Source organism: Perissodus microlepis, chromosome 19 (assembly GCF_051167445.1).
Source record: "Perissodus microlepis isolate ML-2025 ecotype Zambia chromosome 19, ASM5116744v1, whole genome shotgun sequence".
In the NCBI taxonomy this organism is placed as follows: domain Eukaryota; kingdom Metazoa; phylum Chordata; class Actinopteri; order Cichliformes; family Cichlidae; genus Perissodus; species Perissodus microlepis.
This window is the reverse complement of record NC_140479.1, coordinates 27,637,017-27,655,355: the sequence shown is the minus strand read 5'-3', so window position 1 is coordinate 27,655,355 and position 18,339 is coordinate 27,637,017.

Below are 18,339 nucleotides of genomic sequence, written 5' to 3'. Positions count from 1 at the left end.
TGTGTGATTTAATGAGAAAGCCACGTGATAGGCTGTGTATGTGTGAGCAGTCATTTGTTGGTGCATGGCGGGGTAGTAAATTGCCTGCATAAATGATGGGGGGCACATAAAGGGCACTGGCTGTACGCCCAAAATAAACACCTTAGCAGAGAGTTGGGGTGGTGCTGAGAAAATGGCTTCCAGGTATTAGCCCGCTGAGGATTCCTGACAGACATCTCTCCCAATGGGTGCATTAGCATGGACGCATTCGACGCCCATCCTAATGCTCTGGGAAACAAACACTACATTAATGTAGTGTCATTTTCATCAAGATCAAGCAAGGTGACCACTGCTAAGTATAAAAGGACGTTCAGCAAGTCTAGGCATGAACTTATGCACACAAACACTTGGAGATATTTCAGTTAACACTTATTAACAGTTTGTAGAATTCAAAGACACATAAAATGGTGCCTTTGGTGGAAAATAGAAAAGCATGAACATGCACTAACACTGAGGAGCACAATAGTTTTACAGGGATAAGGACAAGTCCCATCAGGTGTACCTGGAACCAGTTCACCTTTTCACAACTTCAAGTCATCTGAGGATTTTGTGAAAAGCTGCACTATTAATTTATATCTCTTGGAATCGAATGGAATAAATCACAATGTGTAGTGAGGAGACCAAAAAGTGTCTGGAACTAAGGCTTGTTTGGGGCAACATGGTAGCGCAGTGGTTACTACTATAACTACAGTTTTCACTGAATATATTAACAACATAAATCATAATGGCTTACTGTGAATAAAAAAAATTAACAATCTGGCAACATATGCTTTTCTTTTGCTTGTTTCACTAAAATACATCTAAATATTTGGGACAGGCTCCCGCCTTCCAAGATCCTTACTTGGATAGGCAGAAGAAAATTTGTTTATGGTTGGACAGCCCGTTCTCACTCCCAACGCGTAATATACCAACGATTTGTCACATCGCGAGGCGTTCCATGCAAAAGGTGACCGTCCGCGTTCCTATGCTATGCGCCGGATTGTGCATCAAATCGAATAGAATGACACTTGCGTGGTAACACATGTTCCAGCCGTGTATTCCAGCCCTAACCCTAATCTTATCCCTAACCCTAACCTTAACCACCACCTTAATTGTGTTAGATAGTGTTTTCCAAAGCAATTTAAGTCAAATAAACGTACATGTGTAGATGCATTCCAAATGGTTCTTGTGTTTCCTCATTTTTCCGAACTTGTAATATAGGGACATGTTGGGTGGCCGAAAGCATAATATACCGACGATTTGTCACCTAGCATAAAATGTTACGCTTTGGGAGTGAGAATGTGTTGGGATGGACGGATAGAAGGTTAGATCACAGCAAGCTTTGACCTGAAGTCTCAAGTCACTTCAAAAACTTGAAAAAAGCTTAGCAGTTAAAAAGACAGTGTGCAGGTAAAGAGATAAACCGTAGCAAAACTGCTAGTATAGCCTGAAATAGAACCCGGCCGATATATAGGTCACCAATATATCAGCAGATATTAGCTATTTGTAACGGCCAATGAGTGACCATTTAAAAAGTAAAGAAGACATGGAATAAAAACCCTTCAACTATATTAAGATTGTTGCATAGTTTGTCAGTCAAATGGTCTTTTGCAACATTCCTGCTGGCATCACACATATTTGGATTGCTACAATCACAACAGCCGCTGATCCAAGAAGAGTTGGACAGAGCGTGAATGCCTTGTACTTTGTTATAAAACAAGTTTATTTCTGAACTGCGCTGTCATATAATCTTAGTAAGAACTTATAAATGACTTAACATATTAAATATTTCCAAAAGAAAAAGAGAAATATTGGTTGATATATCAGATTTTTAAATAATCAAATATCTGTATTGTGCCAGCCTTAAAAATCCTATTTTGGTCATGCTCGAGTCTGAAGTACAGTATCCAAGTTATTGGAAGCTTGTCGTTATTGGAAGTTTTTCAAATGCCTACGTTGTGAACAGAGCAGAGGAGACTGGTGTTCAGTAGTTATTAGTGTCACATCCCTACTGTGATAAAAAATGTCACAATTTAAATGAATAGTACAGCCCCATTTATATTCATAATATCATGCACCTTTTCTACTATGAACAGTCCATTTTTTACCCTCATTAACGGTCTTTTACTTTCTTTCTGTTAAACAGAGGGAAAAAAGTAAATGGCTATGAAGTGAAATAAAAAACAGAAGAATGAGGCTCAGGCCTGGGAAAAAGGGCATTGTTCTTTAATAGCAGCTTTTGCTTTAGGACTTGAGCTTTTAAATGCAGAGTTGATTACGGTGTCACTATAAAGAGCACGGGAAAAATAATTTACTTCAGAGAACAAATTGATATTTACATATTAAAGTTCACCCAAATCTAAAAAGGTCAATTAAACTAGCTGAAGAAAGACGTAGCATAGCTAATGAAATATTGTTATCGGAAATTAATAGACTGTGAGGCATATTAATTTGATGATATCTGATGATGTTTCCATCCCTGCTGGGTTGGCTGTTTTTAAGCCATCCCCAGGTGAAATTCAAATTCGGCCACAGTCTTGGCACGAATGGACAAAACTTTATTTCCAACTAACTGTGCTGGCAAATTAATCCCAAGCAAAATGAGAGGAAAGTCACAACAGAAACTGTGCTGAAAGCAGACACTGCTGACTTTAGTGTCAAAACTTGCTATATATTTTCACCGAGTCAGTGGGGACCACATCCCCAAATTCACGCCTCACATCTCAAAGTTTCACTCTAATGGGACTGACAGAGGAGTTGCCTATTAAACTAGTTTTGACCAAACATATGTCTACGTACAATTCTGTGTCCCTTGGGCGCCATTAGAAAGGGCTACGAGCTTGGCCTCTGTTCCCAGCGAGGGGCTAAGCTGCTGTAATTTGCGGCTTCAGAACAGTGAGTGGAGGCAGACCCTCCATGTGGCTGTGTCGGGGGCCTTGCAGAGCTTTGATAATGAGGCAGGTTGCCTCATTAAAAGCCATGAAGCTTGCACACAAAAGAACCTCACATCAAAAGCCTCCATGCTGCCTTTAGTATGTCTCTGCACACATGCTTTTGACCACAGCAGTAACGCCGCAATATTAAAGTTGCACAAAAGACCTCTGCGCTTCTGTACTCACTCACTTTTGCTGTAGTCTGGCACCTAAAGGCAATTGTGCGTTTTGCTTTTGCAAATAATTAATCTTTCTTTCTCTTTTCTTTTTTTTAATTAAAAGGAATAATACAAGAACACAAATGGGCTCATAAAGTCTGTGTAGCGGAGATGGCAGAACAAGGATCAGAGAATTCCCATGGTGGATGCGGACGTAGGTCGTGCATATAAAGCAAATGCTTCACTTTATTTTTAACCAAGCTAGCAGCGTGCCTCCATTAAAGCCGAGACGACAGACCACATTTTTGGACACAAAGTTCTCCCTACAGCTAAGAGAAGGAATGCAATTTATTATAGACACATGCTCCCCTAAAGATGAATTTTATTTACTTTGGTGGGCTCCTATACTTTTTAGACATTATTACAAATACCTTGAGTTCAGGGGCAGATCTACAGGGGGGCAAAGGGGGCAACTGCTCCCCTGCTGTAGAGCCTTGCCCCCCATAGCTGCCTCCCAGCTTTTATGTCCATCACTCTCCTAAAAGTCATGGCTGAAATCAGTCATGTACAGTAAGCTACAGTTACAGTAGCTCTTTTTCTGTATTTATTTTTTTTGTATTTTGGGTTTTTTTTGTCTCATATATACCAAAAATGTCCTTGTTTTCTTGGAAGAGATAATAACACAATAAATTGTTTTTTGTGGATAGTTTGTTGACTCCAGGAAATTTCACATACTTTAATAAAAAGATATGTGCCACCCTGCCTGGACCTCTTCCCCCTCCTTTGCCCCCCATGTAAAATTTTCTAGATCTGCTTTCTAGATCCACTGCTTGAGTTGAAATCTTTTACTCATGTTTGATGTGTCAAAGCATGCCAATATGTCTTCTACAGCATCATAGTCTAGTTTGCTTATTAAGTAGAGGGAATAAAAACCCCAAACTAATCTGTTCCTTACTGTTACGGCATTTCATTTCTTCTACACAACAATCACGGTCAAATCATTTTCTCCACAAAAAGAACAACACTTGCAAATAATCTGTTGCCATTAGGTCGTCATAGAACTACTGACAAAGTATGATATAAAAAAACCAATAAAATAAAACAAAATAATAGTAACTTTTTTCTTAATTTGTTTCTATTTCTCTAATCCCACTGCTGTTAAGTGGACAAAGCCAGGTACGGTGTCTGTGGATGATCATTTATCATACTTTTCTCATTCTTAGATACACTCATAAGAACATAAATCATGTTCTTGATCAAACGTCTAATAGAATTATAGTTTCTAAATGCAAGAAATCTCATAACGTCTTTAGTTTGATCAAATACTGTTAATAAAATAGCTCTTTTCTAAAATACTCAACTGATTCTCACACTGTGGAGTGTGTGTCTGTGTCTAAGCCAGGAATGCTTTTTCTGCATTATCACCATGTTTGGGATGATTATCATGCTGAAAAATGAAGCCAGTTTCAGTCAGATGTTTTCCAGCTGGTGAATGAAAATCTGCCAGTACAACCCAACACCACAGGCTGAAATTCTGCTGAAATTCCACATTTGTCATTTAAAACTTGAAACAGAGACTGTGATACTTTGTGATTGAGCCATTAAATAATTTCTCTTATTCCATTTCATCCTCTGGCATTTTGCCATTGAGCTTTATTGTCTCCCATGTTGACTGATGCTGTGTGACTGTGACAGGTGGCAGATGAGATGTGCTCTGACAGTTGCCAGCAAATGTCAGGTGTCAGACATTATGCATACAGACAAGACTGAGAGAGAGGAGTCAGGGCTGAGTTTTACCGGTCTGATAGTGTCAATGTTTTTCTCTCCCCGTGCACACATTTAACAAAGTGAGTACCACGTACAGTAGGAAAATTTAGAGTACTTTCACTGCTGCTTTGTGTCATACACTTGGGCTCTTTAAACACATAAGCCCCAAAACATGGGTTCACAGGTGCATCGGGGTGAACTGAGGTAAGTCTTTAGAGCTCCTCAGGCCATGAGGAGGGCAATGAGGTATGGATGAGAATAAGCAGACACACTTTGCTCAGGCATGAAATGCTTTCCAAGGAATGTGGACAGACATACACAGAGAGGCAAAAAGATAAAGAACGAAAATGACAGAAAGAAGAAGAGGAGGCGGAAAAAGCGAGTGAGTCACCATGCAGAACACAAAACGTATTCTTTTGTTGTCATGCAAATGAGTCACGATGTATTAATTTAAAATGCTGTTTCTGAACATTTTTTCCAGTTGGTCGTATCAGTGTATGATCTATGATATTTTGGGGAAAGTAACTTCCATGTTTGGAGAAATGTCAATTATTTTGCAAATCTAAACTATGGCTTTATCTCTACTTCTTTGCCCAAGAGCCAAAGAGACCAAGAGTAGTGAGCATGATGACAGCCCTGGGGCCGCAGTATAGTGAAAAGCCTCCTTATGGCATGTGATTTGGGTATTCTGTGGAAGTGGGTCCAAGTATTCCACCAACTGCTGCTGTAACTCATAACATGACATTGAATTGAGTTGAGTTGTTTGAGCATTTTTATTTTTCAGTTGAAGCACTGAGCTATTTCAAACTGCTTTTGTGGACCTAGAAATGCAAAAAATGCACAAAAAAAATCATCTATTTAAATATATAGAATAGTTCATTTAACCTGGGTGTATAGTACTAATGTCAGCTTGAAGCATGGTTTGGGAAAAGCATGGTTCATTCCAGATTGGAGCACAATTTAGGTTTCAACAAAAAAAAAGAAGAAAACCTGTTATCAATTCCACGCACTTCATTACTGATTCTACTCATTATTTAATAGACAGAATTTCTAGGAGGAGCTAAATGATGAAAGGATTTGCTGCCCTCATAATCTCATCTCTGCTTTTTGCATACGATGTGCTTCCATTGGCTTCATCATGTGCTGGTTTCTACGGTTTCTACTGAGCACTACTTCGTTTGCAGGCAAGTGCAAAGTTCTGGAAATAAGAATCAGCACCGCCAAGTCTGAGGCCATGTTTCTCATCTGGAAGTGGAGTACCCACTTATGGTCAGGGACAAGATGCTGTCCCAAGTGGAAGAATTTAAATATCTTATTCAAATGTGAGGGGAGAGACACATTGGGGCTGTACCGATCTGGCATGGTGAACAGAGAGCTGAACTTACAAGTGAAGCTGTTGATTTACCGGTCCATCTACATCCATGTGCTCACCTATGGTCACATGCATTGAGTAGTTACTGCAAGAAAAAGATTGGAGGCACAAAATAGTCTTTCTCTGAAGGCTGGCTGGTATTTCCCTTACTGAGAGGGTGAGGATAGTCATTTGGGAGGGGCTCAGACTAGAGCTGCTACTCCTCAACATCAAAAGGACCCAATTCAGGTGGTTCAGCCATACGACAAGGATGCCTCCTGGCTGCCTCCCGAGTGAGGTTTTCCAGAAGAGGCCCCAAGGTAGACCCTGAACATACTGGAGAGATATTTGTCAGCTAGCCTAGGGATGATTTGGTGTTCAGGAACAGGAGGTGCTGGCTGGGGAGAGGGAGCTTGGGTTTTTGTTTTGTTTTTTTGCCCCAGGTAAACAGAAGAAAATGGATGGATTGATGGAAATAAACCATCAAATAATAAGACTGGTTCAACACAGTCATCAAAGGTGCACCTTTCATGAAATATTGCAGGGAATTGATACCACTGACATGCCCGCACTAGAATCCTCATTTGGAGTACACCTCAACTTTATCAGGCATGCATACAGGCACGTGGTAGACATACAAACTACTGAATACTATTATGAGTTGATTTTGGCCAAATGGACTAGCCATAATTATTATTATTTTTTTCATTATGAATTTCAGGGTGTCTTTGAATTCAGTCCTCTGCAGGTTGGCGATTTCCATTTCCATCAAACACTTCACTCAGTCCATCAGCATAGATACCCATGTGTTCTTTTTTAACATGTGCATATGTTATAGCATTTTGTGCATTATGTTCCCATTATTTAGAAAATGTCCTGCTGAATGTGTTAACAGAATTGCGGCTGATATGCCATCAGATATATGCTGAATATAGAAAATATTACCGCTCACTCTCAAACAGAATCTTTTTGACATAGTACAGAGAATTCAGTCTTTATAAGCACAAATTTGCTTTACAAAACACATTTATTGTAGTAAATGTCAACAATATGCTTCCTCTGATAAAGATAAAGGTGTGCTGCTCTTCTTCTTTTAGCACAACTGTTAAAAAGGCTCAAATATAAGGATTTCTGTGTCATGCAAAATAAGATTTGAGATTAAACTCAGCTGCAGTTCGCTGGAGCTGAATTAGAAGAAAAGCTTTGGATTCAGTACATAATATGAATTAAAACAATACTTAAAGTTGCTACAATTTGTAACTGTGTATGCCAACAACACAGTGAGCCCTCATACACTGAGGAGGAGTGTCCAATGAAAAATGTTTTATTGTGAAATGGCCTCTTATTAAAACGATCTGGCAGGGACTATCGAACCAGCCGAAACTTCCTGGATGCTGTACTCGCAGCAAAAAGCAATCCTGGCTCAAATCCACTGCAGTAATTTGAAACAAAACTTTTTAGAGAATCCATCTCCTGCTCCTCCATTTTAAATAGCTTCAGCTAATGCACTTCACTTCTTGCTCTCTTGCTATGGATGTTTTCTCTTAGGTGCAACACTTATGGTTTGATTAGGAAGAATAAGGTGCGCCTGAAATCGCTGTGTGATGTACACCATCAAGCCTGATTGAAGTGTACATATCATTTATAAAGAGAGGAGAAATAATTTGAGGAAGATCATATTGTCTGTCAAAATCATTGATCGTTAGTTCCACACGGCCGCAGATAGACACTGTTCATTATCACAGATTAAAAATGAAAAATGACGAATGAAGAGGCACATCAGCTCACCCAGTGCAGCTCAGTATCAGCTTATTCTTTGATTACCAATCAGGTTTAAACACTTCCCAAAACCATTAAATCAAGATAATGAGTTCTTTCTTCTTCTTTTTTTATCAACAAGCACAATTACTTTGATGTGGACAATTTCCCCATGGGATGATATTCCAACCATTTAGTGGATGCTGATTGCAGCGTTCTTGATCAATATGAAACCATAATAGACACCCCCCTCCCCCGAAACCAAAACAAAAAAACCCCCAAAAAGGAATGAAAGGGACAGCTTTAGAGTCTTAAGATGGAAAAAAGGATACAGCTAACACAAGCAGTGAGCACTTTCATTTTTTAATTCTCTTTAAACCTCAAATGTCGCAACCCAGTATCAAGATATATATATTTCAGTCTTCAAAAACAGTAAAGTCGCTGCCTGATTTCCCTGTTTGATACTTTTACATCTTTCCACTTGTTCTATGCTGTGATGAAAGCATGCACAAGCACAGGCGTTATTTTCAGGATCGGATATAACGCTGCCAAATGTGAGTCTTGATTAGCTAACAGTTAATTAAGCTAGCTACCCAACATGAATCACTGGGTCAGAATTTTTATCATCTGACTAGTTAGCACAGAGTATCCTGTGACATAACTAAAAGTTATTTCCAACATTAGTTTAATGTTGTGTTTCTGTACTAAACTGAATACAGTACAGTTATAGTTATCTCAATCCTTGCTTTACAAAGGTTCATCTTTTTATTTGCACAACAGATATTAAAAGAAACAACACAAATCTTCCTCACTTGTGCTACAAGCAGATGATTTCACTTCCTGTGCCCAGAGGAAGAAAACGGTAGATTGATCTACAGCTTTCGGGGAGTTGTTATGTAGATATTCTTATTATTTTTATTGTATGAAAGAGCAAAAGTGCGATGGTAAAATGCAACCTCCGTCCAGGAAAGGAATAACTGCATAGTACTGCTAAAAAACCTTTGACTTTTTGTCAAGCATTTGGACAGGTAGCATGCTAATGCAAAGCTAGCCAAGAACCAAGAATGATGTTATAGCTGCATGTATGCCAGCCCCAACACTGGCACAGACTGACTCAGACTGATTGCAATGTGTTAGCATTCTTATCTGTGTTTATAAATTAGACAGCAGTGTCTGGCTAAACTTTCCCAAAGAGCAGAGACCTTTGCAGTCACCTTGCAATCACAAGCAGTTCTCAAGAGGCTGACAGGTCACAGCAACTACTTGCAATCGGTTTGCAGAACATGAAAAAATTCAGTGCAGTCACTTTTTTTTTTACCCTAATATGATTATGCCATCACCCACCTCATTGTTTTTATAATTCACGTGTTCTTTGGGCATTAAACAGACCAGATACAGTATATTAACTTCAATTCAGTTTTATTTATATAGCGCCAAATCACACAGCAGTTGCCTCAAGGTGCCTTATATTGTAAAGTAAAGACTCTTTACAAAGAAAACAGGGAAAATCCCAACAATCATATGACCCCCTATGAGCAAGTACTTTGGCAACAGTGGGAACGAAAACCCCCCTTTTTAACAGGAAGAAACCTCCGGCAAAACCAGGCTCCAGGAGGGGCGGGGCATCTGCCTGGACTAGGTGGGTGTAAGGGAAAAAAGACAGGACAAATAAATGATATGTGCGTGTGAGAGAGAGAGACAGAGATTAATAATAATAATGATAATAGCAACAGGGTAGATATTACCATTGAATACAGTATATATATCTGCCTTTGCTTGCTGATGTCATGCTAAGTCACATCAACCAGCTGCCAGTAATATGAAAGAATTCTGAATTGTTCCACATTTAAACAAACTGTAGAAATTCATTCTGAATATAACATGTTTAGGTTTTCCAGTTTGTGTGTGACAGCGAGTGGTGTGGACACACGTGTCAGCGATGATTTGTTATGTGAATAGAACAGTCCCAGTGATTTGCCAGTAGGTGGGGGGTGGGCTCAGATGAGGGGGACAGCTCAAAGATGTGTCATAAACTATGGAAGTCATGAAAAGTAAAATATATAAAAAGAGCAGTCTCGCATTCAAATGAGGATACCAGCAAAAAAATGCAAGATGCCATCACCTGCATGCATCTAGTCTTCTAGTTACGGATGTCATCATGAGGAAGAAAGAAAATCTTCCCAGCTGTCTTTTAACTTGAAACTTTATCGGGCATTCTAACTCAGGCATTAGCGAGACATCTGTTTGTCATGCACTTCCTGCTTGCCCTTCATCTGACTCGTCATTGTTAATGCAGCTGGCACAGCAGTCTGTCAGCACTGGTGAACAGGTAAGAGACAGCCCTCTGAGCATTTCTCTTTTATGTCAGAACAGAGGTGTCAAGACAAGAATAATCACAGATTAACAGCAACACCAGCATTCAGAAAAGTCACACACAAGCATAACCAAAGTCAACCCTAGTGCTAATGTATCAGTAGGTTATATAAGCAGATTTTACTGTGGAACAAGAGTCATTTTAAGTGTCTGAACTACGCTTGCAGGTCAGCTGGCGCTCTCAGTGCTATATGCAGAAGACTCTGTGTCAGTTATTCAAACCCACATTCTAAAGTGGGCCGTGCTGTTTTTGGTAGCATGAGCTAATAGTGTCTTTTAGGACACACGCACATGTTTTATCTATGAGAGAGCAAAGATTGTTGCGTGGAAAGCCTTCTCTTTGTTGAACAGAGATCTTTGATTTAGTAACAAGTAGCAAAAGTGGATGGACTTTGATGTGATGTGTGCCCTCTTCCTTCAGAGCTTGGATATGTTCCATCTTTGAAGCAATAATTTATATATTTTAATTAAAAGATGCTGGCAGGCCATTTTTGTTTGTTTTAAACGCAGCTTGGCTTTGTAGCAAGCACGCGGATATTGCAGTGGCGCAAAATTGATTTGAACAAGCTTGAATCTCGAATCTTGTGTTTGCAACTAGGTTAGAAGATGCAATCTGGATGTGAGCAGAGATGTTCCTGCATCTTTGCATCGGCAGACTGAATGCATGGAAAGTGATGACTGAGGTCATAGATCAAGTGAAACATAGGGTTATTACCATAGATTTCCATACATTCAGACTTTGTTGTTTCACCATGAGGTGGGACCCGTTGTTGGCCACTAGAGAGAGTGCAGTTTTGAGGCACCATTGCGGTGGCTTCACTTTTCAGACCTGCAAATAATTTCCATCTTTTACATACAGACTACGTCTAAGAAAAAGGGTTTATATCTGCTATCTGTGAAGGTTCTCAGTCGTCCAGGTCATCATAGTCTAAGGAGCTTAGAAAGAAAAGCGTCTGGCCTTCTTTAAGTTTCCTTGAAGACGTTTCACCTCTCAGCCGAGAAGCTTCTTCAGTTCTAAGAGCAATTGGTGGAGAGTCCCTCTATTGATCCTATAACTAATCACACGAGCCAAGATGTGAAAACGGGTGGGGGTCACAATCAGCCAATTGAACCCATTGTAAACCTAGCCCCACCCTATCATGTGATTTCCTGAGGTCAAATGGCCCAGGATGTGAGTGGGTGTTAAGGCGTCTGGGAAGGGATCTCAAAACTGGATTGTAGATGGCAGGCAGTTCAAAGATGGTCGTTCACAGTGGACATACGTGGCTTCTTTCACTCCTCTTTCAAATCATCTGGCTTCTCTGTCCAAAATGTGAACATTGGCATCCTCGAATATCCTCTATATCTGCTGTGGTTAAAAAAAAGAAGTAATAGAGGTCTATAGTTTACATAAAACCCTGTGTAGACAACAAACAGAGAGAACAAATTTCACATCACGCTTCACTTCCTCTTCATTTGTCCTTGTCATAAATCATTAAAGACGGTCATAAGAAAGGCAGCAGGACACCAGTATAGCCCCTCATGGTGTGAAGGATCCTGCTGGCAAGTACTGTGTGTATATTTGTATCCATGGCAATATTATATCGCCATGGATACCAAATATCAGTATTGTATTAAATAAATTAAAGTACTCTGAACAAGAGAGCTCATCTCATGCAACACCACCCTCAGATAATGTTAATCGGCTCAACCAAACAATCATCCAGCACTGAACAAACTTAACTCAACAGAGTTACCTCCTCAATCAGATCAAGCTTATGGCTCAGTCACATGACTTAACCTCCTAAGACCCGAACTCTTCCACGGCATGCATTTTTAATTTCTCTTTGATATTTGGTCACATTGGGACCCGATGAATGTAAAAACAAAGAATTACCAGATTTTTTTTTTAACCTTATTTTTGTTTCTAAGAAAAATGAGAGCCACATATGAGGATATTCGTTTAAAATTTTGATAGAACAGCAGTATAGCAGTATAATGTCCTCGTAAGTGGATATTAAGTGGATATTAAGGCCCTTGTAGAGCAAAATTGAGTATTTTAGTCTAAATAACGCAAAATGTGATGTCCACATATGTGGACGGCAGGTCCTAGGAGGTTAAATTAGTGCAGCAACCTCAGTCCTTACATCTACAACAACAACAAAAAACTTGGTGAGTTATGGTGATTGTATTGAATTTTTTTTTCAAGTTGTGGACTAAATAGTTCCCCAGAGCTCATGACTGTTGTACATTCAAGACCACTTTTGTTAGCAAGGCGATTGCGCAGGTCACTTGACAGAAAGCAACCTTGTCTACAAACAGTTGCAGTCTGACAGGCTGACTGCGTTCATTCTCCGAGATTTTGGAGGTCTGCAAATAATTGCTGTCTAATTTATCAGACTGACTCTTTCTCAGTGACTCCTATATTATATTCTTACAGAACAGGAAGACTTAGTGCAAATAGTTAAATGTACGGTGGCCCTGAGAGGCCAAATGGACTGCAACTTAAGAAAACACCAGCAATAAGAAAAATGCTGCAAAAGCACACAAAACACAATGGAAATAGGAAACACGACAACGGAAATAGGAAAAAACACAAGGGAAGTGTTTCTGGGGAGACAATAACCCGACGGACCAGTTGCAGGAAGCCAAAACATGGTAGGTTTGTATTATCATGATTCATATAATACTGATGACAGATTTTTAGGCTAATAGTTAGGCTAACACTTCCCTCTCATCTTTTCTTTCCTCACAAAACCAATAGATCCTCCACTTCTTTTAAGTGTCTCCCAGCGCAATTCTTAGCATATTTTGGTTTCTGCAACTGGTCCGTCGGGTTATTGTCTCCCCAGAAACACTTCCCTTGTGTTAATTCCTATTTCCATTGTCGTTTTTCCTATTTCCATTGTGGTTTGTGTGCTTTTGCAGCGTTTTTCTTAAATAGATTTTCAGTGTGAATTTCTATTCTGTGTAGACAGAAACAGATATGTGATTTTCAACAGCTTATCATAGTTATTCCTTACTATCAGAAACAGATTACATGTAATTGCCAACTTGACCCCATTCAATCACAGACTGATATGAGAGTGACAGACGACTCGCTCGACTGCGTTTTAACAGGTTCCCTCCTACTTTCAGGGCTTTATGTTAAATTAAGCTAAATGAACTGATGGCTATAGCTACAACACATTTTAAGTCCCTCCTGTCAAGAAAGCAAATAAAAATATTTTTCTGAAATGTCAAATGACTTCTTTAGTAGATACAGACAGATAGAGGATTTTATTAAACCCAAGGGAAATTGAGTTGTTGCGATGGCCAAGTCACATAAACCACAAAACGAAGAGATACTCGAAATTAGATAAGAGATAAAATTTAGAAGGTGCGAGACAGCCACACAAACTAGTTTCTACGAATGTGAGAAAATGTAAGATCAGTTCAAGAAGATAGTGACCATTATTGAATAGATATAGATTTCTTATGTTACAGTAAATATCTACTCTTTTTTTAACCTCTATGTAATTCTTTTTCCATCAGTGACCAAGCAGAGTGAATGCTCGCATGCAAACCTTCCCTTGCAGTAGAAAGCCTTCATTTCTCATCAGAACCTCTGGCTTCTGAGTTTCCACATTCACACATAGTGTAATTGTCCAACATGACGTGTTTCCCTGAACTATACTATACCTCAGGACACTGCATAAGAATTCAGGGCTTCTATTATGGTTAACGTTGCATGGAAAGCACATTAGAACGATGCTCTGTGGCTGAATGCAAGAACTCATCTCACCAGGGCTGATGAACTGTGAGTATAAAGACTCTCTGAAGAATAAAAAGACTCCAAGTATCAGCTTAAGAAAGAAGATTTATTGCAGTAGTGCTTTGTTCTGGATATCTCCTCATCCATAGAGGATAGTTACTGGCGTGATGGTTCTATTTTGCTGCTGTTATGATGTGCTTTCCCTTTTTTGGGATTTTTACATCTCTTACCTCAGATAGAGGCAGATGGAGGCATTCAGCAGGCGGCCCTGAATTACAGTAATTAAAAAGACACAGACAGCCCTGCAAGGCCAACCCCACATGAGAGAAGGGCAGCACCCAGGGAGGCAAGCAGAGGCAGAGCAAAATACATCTGATATTTATTTCATTCTTTTTTTTCATGTTCTCTTGTTTTTTACTTTGGGGTTAGACCGAGGCTAACTGTGTTGAAAGGGTGTTTAACTTTTTCTTCTCAGACGAGTCTCTGTGACATCGACCTAGCAAATTTGAAGCCTTGACACCCATTTTTGGCCCATAATTTAAACGGACCGTGACTGATAGCGAGTCTGGACATCTTGTACACAGTATGTGCCCAGCAGCATCTGCGTCAGTATGCACATGAGCACATACATAATTCACACACCTGCACAAACAAGGACAACGTCGAGTCAGTGAGCCAGCGGTGTGAAAAAGGGGGAAAAAGTCGAATCCAGCTGTGCTTACTTGTTATTCTCCTTTTCATTTTGTAGGTTTGACTCTTTATGGTAAGCTCCACCTTCATGCTTTAGTTGCATATAGCGACAGACAGACGTAGGAAAGAATTCAATAAAGCCACTATCTATATACACGCACTGCAAAGCATGCATATGTGTTCAGCCATTCACATAGCAGCATCTCAGTGCATAAAGGCATGAAGACGGGATTCAGATACTGCACAAGTAAAACGAGCATCAGAGTGGTGAAGAAAGGCGATGAGTTTCAATTCCTTCTGCAGCATTCGGACGGTAGGGTCAGAATTAGGTGTAAACAACATGAAAACTTGTATCCGTCCCTCCTCGTATCAACATTTCAGGCTGGTGGTGCTGAGGATATTTTCTCTGTACAGTTTTTGCCCCTTTTGTACCAGCTGTGTATCATTTAAACACTGAGCATTGTGGCTGACCATGTCCGCATGACCGCAGTGTACCCATCATGTCACAAAGCTCAGATCATTTCAAACTGCTTTCTTGAACACATCAATGAGTCACCAGATCTCAGTCCAACAGAATACAGGGAGTGCAGAATTATTAGGCAAATGAGTATTTTGTCCACATCATCCTCTGCATGCATGTTGTCTTACTCCAAGCTGTATAGGCTCGAAAGCCTACTACCAATTAAGCATATTAGGTGATGTGCATCTCTGTAATGAGAAGGGGTGTGGTCTAATGACATCAACACCCTATATCAGGTGTGCATAATTATTAGGCAACTTCCTTTCCTTTGGCAAAATGGGTCAAAAGAAGGACTTGACGGGCTCAGAAAAGTCAAAAATAGTGAGATATCTTGCAGAGGGATGCAGCAGTCTCAAAATTGCAAAGCTTCTGAAGCGTGATCATCGAACAATCAAGCGTTTCATTCAAAATAGTCAACAGGGTCGCAAGAAGCGTGTGGAAAAACCAAGGCGCAAAATAACTGCCCATGAACTGAGAAAAGTCAAGCGTGCAGCTGCCAAGATGCCACTTGCCACCAGTTTGGCCATATTTCAGAGCTGCAACATCACTGGAGTGCCCAAAAGCACAAGCTGTGCAATACTCAGAGACATGGCCAAGGTAAGAAAGGCTGAAAGACGACCACCACTGAACAAGACACACAAGCTGAAACGTCAAGACTGGGCCAAGAAATATCTCAAGACTGGTTTTTCTAAGGTTTTATGGACTGATGAAATGAGAGTGAGTCTTGATGGGCCAGATGGATGGGCCCGTGGCTGGATTGGTAAAGGGCAGAGAGCTCCAGTCCGACTCAGACGCCAGCAAGGTGGAGGTGGAGTACTGGTTTGGGCTGGTATCATCAAAGATGAGCTTGTGGGGCCTTTTCGGGTTGAGGATGGAGTCAAGCTCAACTCCCAGTCCTACTGCCAGTTTCTGGAAGACACCTTCTTCAAGCAGTGGTACAGGAAGAAGTCTGCATCCTTCAAGAAAAACATGATTTTCATGCAGGACAATGCTCCATCACACGCATCCAAGTACTCCACAGCGTGGCTGGCAAGAAAGGGTATAAAAGAAGAAAAACTAATGACATGGCCTCCTTGTTCACCTGATCTGAACCCCATTGAGAACCTGTGGTCCATCATCAAATGTGAGATTTACAAGGAGGGAAAACAGTACACCTCTCTGAACAGTGTCTGGGAGGCTGTGGTTGCTGCTGCACGCAATGTTGATGGTGAACAGATCAAAACACTGACAGAATCCATGGATGGCAGGCTTTTGAGTGTCCTTGCAAAGAAAGGTGGCTATATTGGTCGCTGATTTGTTTTTGTTTTGTTTTTGAATGTCAGAAATGTATATTTGTGAATGTGGAGATGTTATATTGGTTTCACTGGTAAAAATAAATCATTGAAATGGGTATATATTTGTTTTTTGTTAAGTTGCCTAATAATTCTGCACAGTAATAGTCACCTGCACACACAGATATCCCCCTAAAATAGCTAAAACTAAAAACAAACTAAAAACTACTTCCAAAAACATTCAGCTTTGATATTAATGAGTTTTTTGGGTTCATTGAGAACATGGTTGTTGTTCAATAATAAAATTATTCCTCAAAAATACAACTTGCCTAATAATTCTGCACTCCCTGTACTTTTGGGTTGTGGTGAAACAGGAGATTCACATCGTGTAGAACGTGCACTTACCTGCACACCAACACATGGGCGCAAGGGAGACGCATTGGAAATTTGCACATTCTGACTCTGACTTCTACAAGCGTTCACGTGTGCAGGAGATGTGTGAAAAAAGGTTTAAGAAGCACGCTAAACTTACACATATTGTGCTAGTGTTCAGTGATAACAATGTCGTAACATCTGAGTCTAAAGTTGTGCTTTGGTGCTATGAAAAAAATGCGAGTAACTGTAATTTTAGTGGAGAAAGTTTGACAGGACTGCTCTGTTTGACTGCTCACTTGTATGATGTTACAGACAGCCTCACATTTGAAATGCTATATTCTAATGGTAGCGCACTGTCGCTTGACAGTAAAAAGCCATTAACTACTGCTATTAGTCATGCATGCTTTTGCAAAATAAATAAACAAAAAAATAAGTTGTTTACATGTAACGTAAACATAAACATGCAAATGCTATCTGTGTGTTATGAGCATTCCAGTGAGTCTCAATTAATGCTGCTTCGAAGCGAAAGTGCACGGTATATATTTGGCTTCTTAATTAATATAATTATAATATAATTATCCTGTACTTTGTGGGGCTGCGGGATAAACCTTTATCCGGTTGGCTTTCTCTTTGCATGACAAACACTCACAGAAAGCTACACAAACACTCACACCTGCACAGGTTGGCCCTGATCTCATCCAGACAAGGTCATTGTTGTTGACGCAGGAGTGTCTGAAGAGTCGGTGTTGGATGTCCTTAAAGGAGTAGAAACCACAGGTCTGCAAGAAGAGCTCAATCAGAGCTGCCTACCACCTAATCTCCTCTGTCAAGGCAACATTAAAGTTGCATTGGAATGAAGGAGAGCTCATGTGCCACCCAGTTCCGGCTGATTGAGGAAAGCCAAGCCCTTGACAGACACTTAATTTAGAGCCTAGTTTTAACATGAAATGATCCAGAGCTCTGATGAAATGGTGGAAAATTCCTAATATGTCTTTAAACGTTGTATGTGTGCAGTCATTCGCTTGGAAAATTAAAAGCTGTGTGTATCTTCTCATCTTAAGAGCACCAAAAAGGACAGCCTTTTTCTTCTCTTTTTTTTTTACTAGGGGATAAAGGAGAGTGCCGCAGCAGGGGGACCTGTAAATCCGCTCAAACAGTGCAAGTTATTGGCAAATCATTTTGTCAAAAAGGAGTTGTTGCTTGGGGATGTAGGGAGAAAAGAAAGGCCTGACAAGCAGATAAACATTTGTTGCACATCTAAGCCGGGACATCAGAGGAGTCGATTCTTTCTGCCAGAGTGGAGGGCAACGCGTTGTCAGAGATCAGCTAGATTAAAGAGGGCTCCAAAGTGAGCTATTAATTGCTGCGTCTTTATTGTTTATATTGATAGAA